Below are 9,632 nucleotides of genomic sequence, written 5' to 3'. Positions count from 1 at the left end.
GGGTTTCTGTGAACTTTAATAGTGATCAGCTGATTTAGAAATTTAAACGAAACTTTTATTTTATTGTAACTTGTGGATTATTTTTGCCTATTATTTTAAGAATTCTAAACCGTATTACAAAGAAATTATTATTTCGATATGTTGGTACATTATTTATAATTTATGATAATGCTAATTGCTGTTAATTCGTATTAAAAAAAAAGTTACATACCTATTTTAATTTGATTTAATGCAGGTTTATAAAAGAATCATTTCTTAGATTATATTATTCTAAATTGAGTGCTTTACGAATTTTACGATAATTTTTTTGAAAACAAAACTTTTTACATTTTTGATGCCAACTAATTGGCATGGTATTATTGGTAATTGGTATGGAAATTAGCCAAGAAAGAAAAGAATTGGCTATAACTTGTAATTTTTCGAAAAAAAAACATATTATACCTATATCGCTGAAAAGCTTAAAAAATTGCGCTTTTTATGAAGTCATGGCCAACTATGGTTTCTATATAAAAAAAACATATGTTTTTGTCATATGTCAAAAATGACAGGCTTTAGAAAAAAAAAACAGAAAACACAAACTCATTAGGTATGTGATTATCTACAACTTTTATCTGAAAACTTTTTGTCTAAAATACCGTATGATCGAATAAAAACGGCGGCAGCGATGGCTATGAAATGACGATCGATGATATTTCCCATATAATTTTACATATAAAATGACAGTGATCTTCATTTCATAGCCATCGTTGACGCCGTTTTTATTCGATCATACGGTAGATTATAATGGAATTAGAGACAAGTTTTAAAATAGCCAAAATTTGTTTTTTTTCGAAATATCTAGCTAGTAAGCCTTGAATTTCTCCGAAAATTCCGAAAGGCACATATTTATGACCCCACAAAACTGCAATTCTTTCCCCATTTAACCGACTCTCTATCTCCAGTAGGTAGTTTCCGAGATACCTATAGAGAACATCGTAGGAAACTCATCCTGTATAGTATTTAGAAACTAACTATTATTATTATTTGACTAGATTAATTTGATTAATAAGACTCGATTAATTTAATTTAAAATAAATTTGATCAGATTTTTTTTTCGTATATTCTACTACCAGAAAGCCAAAATTATATGATAACGCACTTTTCAACGAAGTTGAAGAAAGATATAGTGTATCTATCACAATACTTAATAGAATTACATACTACAATTAGAAGAAAAACAAAAAGACAAAATACCCAAATACCTTCACCTACTACTCATCTACAAAATAAACGAATATAATATCTTATAAAAACACTACACAATTACTTCTTGTATTCTACACTGAAAAAATTATTAAACTTACTAATTAATCAAACAAAAAGAAAAAATAACCAAATTATCCCTTCACCTACTACTTAACTACAAAATAATAAAGTATAAAAACACTATTAAACTATTTCTGGTATTCTACACTAAACATTATAATTAAACTTAATAAAATTAATCTAATTTTACACTACAACCACCAACCACTACAACTACAAATAAATAAGAACATATTTTAAAACTAGAAGAAACAGAACTTCGATAGTGCGACCAGTATAATAGATCAAGCGGACAAAGAATATAAAATACTTTAAAAATGTGCATTCAGAAAGAAAAAATATCTCGAAAATTATCTAAACAAACATTTTTTTTCTTATCAGTGAAAAACATCGGCCTTGCGGAATTTGTCGGGTATTTGTATTTACAATGGTCGAATTGTATAATTACCAGCTTTTATAGCATATCTAATAGACAAAAAGTATCTGGTCAATTAGTAACCAATTGGCATAGTCCGAAAATTATCGATTTTTATTTTCTCTGTTTTTATTGGTCGCTTCAAAATTCAGAGTAACAAAAAATATTTTTCTGTAGTAAAAGATTGTGAAATACGCCCCGCCATTTGGTGCTTTACATCCATAAACGTCTTAGGTTGAGCTACTTTAAAAATTCATATACAAGGGTAAAATATAGGAGGTACTACAAAAAGTTAAATATAAGAGTTATAGAGTGGTTATAGAGTTTATAAATATCTATTAGCGGGTAATAAATTTAAGTATACAGGGTCGGTCATAAACTCGTGGCACATCAATCAAAGTTTCATTTTTTAAATGGAACCCTCTGTATATTATTGCATATATCGGTTCTTCCTTCAATTCTAAGCAAAAATTGAAATTACACACAATGTACCTCAAATCAACCGTTTCCGAGTTATTGACTTTTGAAAATATCACTTAAACAATTCGAATTAATTAATTTCGATGTGTTCGGTTTCATTTAACGATGCCATTTTGCCGAAACTGTGATTTAGCCTTATATTTTACATAATAATCGATCGTTTAGTACCAACATTTTAACAGTGTAATTCTGTTAATTTAAAAAATACTGATCAAAAACTGAGTGGTAAATACTGTGACATACTGTATATCAAACATTCGTGATGTAAATTATCTGTCTCTTGTAGGGTATCGGCTCAATTTCAAAGGTTTCCTTCCTACTTTCCATCCATATAGTTGTACGTATGTGCACTATGATCCAATTTTTTCCACCTATATAATGCATTCCTTTTTTTTCAACTCAATTTTGACTTGCTAATATATGTAAAATGTTTATAAATATGGATATTGTAGGAATCTCTCATATTTTATATTTCAAATACCTGTTGATTATTGCAATATTGGTGCTGTTTCCATATTAGGGAAGTTTGAACGGTAAGTACAGCATTTTTTATTAATTTTAATGTATGGAAGGGAATACACAAAGCAAATGATTTTGAAATTTCAGCAAATATTTTTTTTTCTAAATTTTCAACGTAAAATAACTTGGTAAAATTTTGGACTGATTTGAAAAACGGCAAAAAGAAAATATATTTTTTTATTGACAGCTACATACTAGCCCTGAAAATATTGTTGCCCTGTTATATCTGCCCTGTTTAGGACTTGGTATTCTCTCAACAAGTTTATTACTTTAAAATTCCTATAAAATGACCATCATTGGTTTTTCCCCTTACCCTTTATTTATTATAATGAACATTTCAAAGGTCATGTAATATACAGGGTGTCCCAGGCTGAGCGTTTATTAGAAGTTTCTATAGAGAACCGCAATATCTAGATCGGAGATTTTTTGCATATCATTGTTTTACAAATGAGATCTATTGATTAAACATATTTTCAATATGGCGGCACTTCCGGAAATACCGGAAGTTGCTAGCAACTTTCTTATTTTAAATGGGTGCCCCCATTTTTTATTACATACTTAAATTCTCTGTAAAATTTTATAAATATTGATGTTAAACACTCTATACCTAAACATTAACCGTTTTTGAGAAAAAAAACTATCTATCAAAAAAAATTGTATAGCCCAAGAACGGTAAACTAATAGGATTGCTCATCCTCATAAGACGTACGTTCGCTTCTTCCCGCGCTTCAGCTGACAGTTGTGACGTCATTGTAGTCCTTGTCAAAGCCTTCGTGGCCTTGTCATGATAGTGTGTATTATTAGTTGCCTATGGTAAACTAATAAAAATAACAGCTGAGAAATTTTGAGTTAATTATTTTGTCAATTTTAAATGGGAAAAAGGTGCCTTTAAAGTTTTTAGAGCTATAGAGTGTATAAATACGTTCATATTGTGTTGTGGATTGTGACAAAGTGCCCACGATTTTGTTTATTAATTATTTTACAGCACAATATGGAAGTACTCTAAAAAGAATGCTTGCAAAAGGTGATGCTGGGAACTGCTGTTCTTAAAAAAGCATTATCCGAGTATTTAATACGATTTATACAGTTAATTTTCTATACTGCAGACATATAAGGTGTTTAAATAAATAAACTAAATAATGAACGTTTTGCATTCGGCAACCAATAATGCACGTGTGTGTATTATTGGTTGCCGGATAAGGACTAATAATCATGACAAGGACTACAATGACGTCACAAAGCGAGTAGTTTTCGCATGCACCTGGCGGACACTTTTGGCTGAATGAGCAGTCCTATTAGGTTAACTGTTCTTGGTATAGCCTAAAAGTCAAATTTAGTAATTACCACAGCCACTGTGACATAAAGAGAAGACATGTGGCTATCTATTTCAAAAATTAAATTGTTCAAATGTCATATAATAATGGCAGTAGCTGTCATGGAGTTGAGCGATTAAAAAATTATCATAAATCATTTTTTTTAAATGGAAACCCACTTTTTTATTTCACTAATGAAAAGGTTTTTCAATTCGTTACTTTTTAACAATACATGTTCCTAAATATAAATAATAATATATATATACTAAAATAAATCGTTTTTAAATTATTTAAGATTTAATTTGAAAATGTATATTCTTCTTGATTTTATCTAGCTTCCTTTGACATTAAGTGTCAAACGGTCCGACAATTTATTTCCATCTGTCAGAAAACGAATTATTTGAATTACCTATATTATAAATACTGCCTGCCCCCTTAAGAGGTTAAAAAGTGTATTTATAAAAATATATCTCCGTATTTTTGTTCTTTAGTGATATCTAAAGGTGCGTACTGACTAGAGCATTTTGCTCCGAACGAACCAAACGAGCCGAGCGCGCAGAGCCGAATTCGGCAAGTGAATACGTGTTCGCGAGCAAAATTTCAACGAACCGAGCGCGCCAAATATTTTCGCTGGCTTGTCGGTACGTGCATTTTGCTTAAAGGGGATGCGTTGTTCAGTGGGTACGGAGGTTCGTTGCGTTCATGGTGTTCGTCCTATTCGGAGAATTCGCGGCTAAAAATTTTCATTGTTTTAATTTTTCATTGCTCAAACGAAATGGAGTGGAATAAGTGGATTTAGAGAAAAGTGCCTCCAGTTAATAGACATTTATGAACAATATCCAGTGCTTTGGAATCCAAAGGATGGATTATACTATAATAAAGTTAAGAAGTTTGATGCGTGGAGGCAGATAGATGAGATCATGGGATGTGCTTCTGGAGAAGCAAAGAAAAAAATTGAAAATCTTCTGGCAAGTTTCAGGAGGGAGAAGGCGAAAGGAAAAAAATCTATTGGAACGGGAAAAGTTACATTTACACAAATTATAACGAATATAACAATAAAGCTTGTTTTTTAATGAAAAGATTTGGCAAATGTTACATGATTTCTATCCTAGCTGTTAAGAAGCAATCACGTGAAAAATGTAAAATTTTTATTAAAAAAAATCAGGCTTTACAGCTTGTTTTTTATTTACATGGAAAATTTTGGCATGTATCAAATTTTTAAATATTTCCAGCGATTGAACCATTGCATTTTTGGGTACACTAATGATGCTAATTTGTTAAAGGTGATCTAGAGATTCAAAGCGCGAATAAAAATTAAATACAACTGAACGTGGGAACACAGCGAACGCAACAAGCACTCTGAACATTGCGATCTTTTCCTTATTGAGTTCGTTCGTGCGCGCTCGGCTCGCTTGGTTCATTCGGACCAAAATGCTCTAGTGAGTACGCACCTTAATAGTTTATATTATTAATAATATTCTCTACGATTGAAAAAAAAAGCGCAAAGTTAGCTCGGAAATGATGCTGCTTTTTGAACAAAGCGTCTCAATATGACATGGCCAGATCTATTGTTTTACATCACTTGACGTTTAAAGTCATAGGCTACTCGTTAAAATCAAGAAAGATATACGCTTTAAAACTAAATCTTTAATTTAATTTTTGAAATACACACACCGGAAAAGTCTAGGGATATTACAATTTTATCCAGCCATCCTCAGTAATTTTATTATTAGCATTTCTGATATAATAAAATGAAAATAAACAAATAGTTTACAGGACGTATTGGAAATAAAAATGCGAAATTTACCGAATTTATCTTGATTTTTATTGAACTCAAAAAAATACACACATTTTTTTTAAATTTTAAACTGTGAATTAAAAAAAAAGAAGAAACCATTTTTACTTAATAAAGAGTATGGCCTCCTCTACTGTTCATTACAGCCCTACATCGTCTCTCCATGCTCCTGATCAGGTTGTCGATCTCTTCTTGAGGTACAGCCTGCCACGCTGCATTCACGGCCCGAACCAGATCCCTACGAGCTTCACGAGGCATACCCATTCTCAAAATTCTTCTTTGGACCGCGTCCCATACGTGCTCGATGGGGTTGAGGTCAGGAGATTGTGCCGGCCAGGGTAAGATGTTTAATTGATGAGCATTGATAAACTCACTTACCACTCTGGCTGTATGAGGCCGTGCATTGTCATGCATGAGAATGAAGTTTCTCCCAAAATCATTGGCATATGGTAACACGACAGGCTCAAGAATTAAATCACGATATGTGATTCCTGTTAGAAACCTTTCAAGAAAAACGAGATCGGTTTTTCGGCCTAACTGGACTGCTCCCCAGACCATAACTGTTCCACCTTGATAAGGGTGCACTTCCTGAACATGATCCAACCGAATAAGATTTCCCGGTTCTCTCCATACCCTAAGCCTTCTCGAATCCGGATGTAATCCAAAGCGTGACTCATCCGTGAAGAGAACATTGGCCCATTGTTCATTCGACCACTGAACATGATCTTGAGCCCACAAATATCGTTCCTCTCGATTTCCTCTCGTTAAGGGTTGAGCTCTCCAGGGGCGTCTGCTTCTTAAGTTGACCTCTCTTAATCTATTGCGAACAGTGTCAGGACTAACCATTATGTGTTTCCTGGAGAATTAAACAAAGCTCTGGTGCTGTGAGAGTCGGTCGGCGTCGAGCATTTAATTGTAAAAAATGATCTTGCTGAGGGGTAGTAATGCGATGTCGCCCTGTGTGCCTTTCAGCAATATCACCACTTTCACGGTAGCGTGCATTTAATCGCGATATTACACTTTGCGTTGTATTTAATGCCCAAGCTACGTCGATCTGGCGCATTCCAGCTTCGAGCATACCCATGGCCCTTAGCATTTCGTCTCTGTTAAGATGTCTACGCTCCATAATGTCGTCTAATACTAAACAGAGTTATATGAATGAATTCTGCCAGTTATCATAAAAACATAGCTAGTACAGGTTAAATTCGAACAATTCATGCTAGGTGCTTTTTATACATTTGACAAAAAATGCACTAGTGTGACTATTTCGTTTCAATCGAAGTAGAAAGAATCGGCCTACAAATATGCGGTTGTTTATTCAAAACATTTATTTTTAACTTTAATAAAATGATATCCCTAGATTTTTCCGGTGTGTGTAGATAGCCACATGATTTCTCTTTATGGCACAGTGGCTGTGGCAATCACTAAATTTGACGATTACACATATTTTTCATCATTTTAGACGATACACATATTTTTGACAGGCAGTTTTTATCGTTCAAAAATTATAAATATTTTTTTCTCAAAAACGGTTGTTAGATATGTTAGATATAGAGTGTTTAATATCAAAATTCATAAAGTTTTACAGATAATTTAAGTATGTAATAAAAAATGTGGGCACCCATTTAAAAATGGAAAGTTGCTGTCAACTTCCTGTATTTTCGGAAGTGCCGCCATCTTGAAAATATTTTTAATCGATAGATCTCGTTGTGAAACTATGATGTGCAGAAAATCTCCAAGCTAGATGTTGTAATTCTCTAGAAACTTCTAATGCACGCTCAGCCTGGGACGCCCTGTAGTAAGGCATTTGTGTAGAGTTTTCAGTATTAACTCCTGTGATGCCAGGATTACATATTTATATCTCTTTCTATAAATTTTAAATAATCTTATTAATTTATTAAAGGGTTTAGAGCATTTAATGTTTTTAAAAAGATATTTATAGCCAATAATTTTATTTTTCATGTAACACCCTACGGTTTAACGTTAAAAGAAACGCCCCCCATTTTTAATCCAGTACTTTAAACTGGCAACATTGCTCTACTGATTCCCTATCGTGCACCATCCCTTTAGCAGGGGGATGCTGCCGGCCGGATCATTATCGATCGGCTCTAGGCTCAGTCGGGGTTGAAATCTGCCGGGGAGCAGAAATCCTGCCGAACAGCAGGACGCGCCTGTGATTTGTTAAGGATTTTGTGATGTTACCATGAGTTTTTTCCTGACGAGTATATATAGATATTATGTATTTCCGAAAAAGGGTTCAATATTTTTGTTTTCTAAAAGCAATTGGTTGAAATAGACTGGAGTTTTAATAATGATATCAAGAAGTGTCCCTTTTGTCCAGGTAATTCTTCAAAGTTTTTATGTTGGTAACGTTGGAATTAGTTAATTTATTTTTATTTTGACTACAAAAATATTTTTATATAGGTATTTAATATAGGTAGATTTTTTTTGGTTAGATGTGATTTTTTTCTTTTACGTTAAACGCGTGTATTGAAACAAACTTTTTAAATTATAAACTATATAGGGTGAGCCTTGTATGTCCGGCGATGTAATAGACAAGAAGAGAAACGGTCCGAAAATTTATTTTTTTGATAGAAATTCATTCTATACAGGGTGTCCCAGAAGTAATCCCAGATATTTTAACGGATGGTAGTATATATCCACCCCAGAAACACATTATTTCTTGATAATATGGCAACATAGGTGGTAGATTCAATTAACAAGAAAGAAAACCCAGAAAACTCAAAATTTAAGCAAAAAATATTTTTTTTTTGGAAATATTCAAGGTAATCTCGGTTATTTTGGACTTATTGAAAAACGGTAAAGAGGAAATATGTATCTTTTATCGAGATCTACCACTCCTTAAAATATCTGTACTTATTTCTGGGACACCCTGTAAAAAACATTTTGCTTATTAAAAAAATCCGATTGTCGATGGAAAAAGATAAAAATGGTATAGTGTCCAAAAGACATAAATTAGGATTGACTGACGTATTCAATTGTGTTTGGTCATTTCCTGTTTTACTGGAAATTTGATTTTTAAATGCAACTATCGATTGTTAAATGACACCCTCTGTATTTTTACTTTATTCGATAGAAAAAGGCACTCTGAATAGAATGACATCACATGTCATGACATCATATGACTTTTGACATTTTCACATATGAACAATATCATTTGTGCAATTTTTTCAAAACAAATGTTGCAATTTCGATTTTCGGGTTGCGGTTCATAACGAAAATTTGACTCGAAATACCAAGTGTGTGGTATCAAATTATTCGTAAAAAAAATGTTTTTTCGAAATATGCTAATGAGTCATTTGAAAAAATTGAGATATGATTAGAAATACGATTTGGGCATTTTTTAAACGGCCAGGATAAGACACAAAAAAACATTAGACGATCAAATCTATTTTTCCAAGGTTCCTTGATTAAAAATTAGTGTTTTTAAGAGAGCACGGTATTTTGACGCACTCGGTATTTTGCTTTGGAAATTTAAACACACAATTATTTTATGTTTAAATTTTGAGAACCACTGGATTTTTTCTGGGTTTTCCTTTCTCTAAATGTATTCTACGACCTATGTTGCCATATTATCAAGATATTATATTTATTAACTAAAAACTTAAAAAATTCCCATTTTTTTTTTAAAAATTAAAAAAAAAATCGGGAAAAAAACTCATAGACGTGTTTCTGGGATCCAAATATATCACCCATTTGCACGTATTTAAGGCTCGCCCTGTATATTCATTTAATTATTTTTATTTTTTGATTTTCACCGTTGAACACTTCTTCTCTGGGAAGG

At 32.4% G+C, this 9,632-nt stretch overlaps 1 protein-coding gene across 2 annotated transcripts in view; it reads left to right on the top strand.

Annotated features, from left to right (window-relative positions):
- The first annotated feature begins 2,691 nt into the window (after positions 1-2,691).
- Positions 2,692-9,632, top strand: part of LOC115891460 (lysocardiolipin acyltransferase 1-like) — a 31,415-nt gene continuing 24,474 nt past the window's right edge. The window contains exon 1 of one of the 2 annotated variants that reach the window (XM_030911948.1): positions 2,692-2,733. The gene's annotated coding sequence lies outside the window, so the exon portion shown is untranslated. Of the gene's footprint in view, positions 2,734-7,937; positions 8,169-9,632 lie in introns of those variants that run through there. The other variant, XM_030912024.1, reaches the window with a different exon arrangement.

This window comes from Sitophilus oryzae, unplaced genomic scaffold (genome assembly GCF_002938485.1).
Source record: "Sitophilus oryzae breed Bouriz unplaced genomic scaffold, Soryzae_2.0 scaffold_1000_pilon_pilon, whole genome shotgun sequence".
NCBI lineage: Eukaryota > Metazoa > Arthropoda > Insecta > Coleoptera > Curculionidae > Sitophilus > Sitophilus oryzae.
This window is presented reverse-complemented; position numbering and strand designations above follow the sequence as displayed.